We start from the raw sequence: 768 nt of genomic DNA on the forward strand, positions 1-768 counted from the left end.
GGACAGGTGACCGTCAGTCTTTGGTCATTGACTGGAAGGGTGACCGTCAGTCTTTGGTCATTGACTGGAAGGGTGACCGTCAGTCTTTGGTCATTGACTGGAAGGGTGACCGTCAGTCTTTGGTCATTGACTGGAAGGGTGACCGTCAGTCTCTGGTCAGTAGCTGGTTAGGTGACCGTCATATATGCCAGGATATGAGGAGGGTCGAGTACGAGATGATCTTTATTTGAGAATTCAATTTTTGAATTCCCAGTTTGAATTCTCCTAGAATCATTACTAATCTTCCCAGTTTGAATTCTCCTAGAATTATTACTCGTCTCTTCCCAAAAGGAGTTGAATTTTCCATGCGAGTTGAATTAGCCGTAGAAGTTGAATTCTCCATACGAGTTGAATTCTCCATAGGAATTGAATTCTCCAAAATGAATTGAATTCTCTAAAATTAGTTGAATTCTCCAAAATGAGTTTAATTATCTAAAAGGAGTTGAAGTCTTCAAAATAAGTTGAATTCTCATAAAAGAAGTTGAATTCTCTAAAGAAGTCGAAATCTGCAAAAGGGGATGAGTTGAATTCTCCGAAATGAGTTGAATTCTCCAAAAGGAGTTGAATTCTCAAAAAAAGGGAAGTTGAATTCTCTCCAACACGGAGTTGGATTCTCCAAAAGGAGTCGAATCCTCCAAAAAGAGTTGAATTCTCCAAAAGGAATTGAATTCTCTAAAATTAGTTGAATTCTCCAAAATGAGTGTAATTATCTAAAAGGAGTTGAAGTCT

The sequence above is a fragment of the Palaemon carinicauda genome, chromosome 34, assembly GCF_036898095.1.
Source record: "Palaemon carinicauda isolate YSFRI2023 chromosome 34, ASM3689809v2, whole genome shotgun sequence".
NCBI classification, from domain to species: domain Eukaryota; kingdom Metazoa; phylum Arthropoda; class Malacostraca; order Decapoda; family Palaemonidae; genus Palaemon; species Palaemon carinicauda.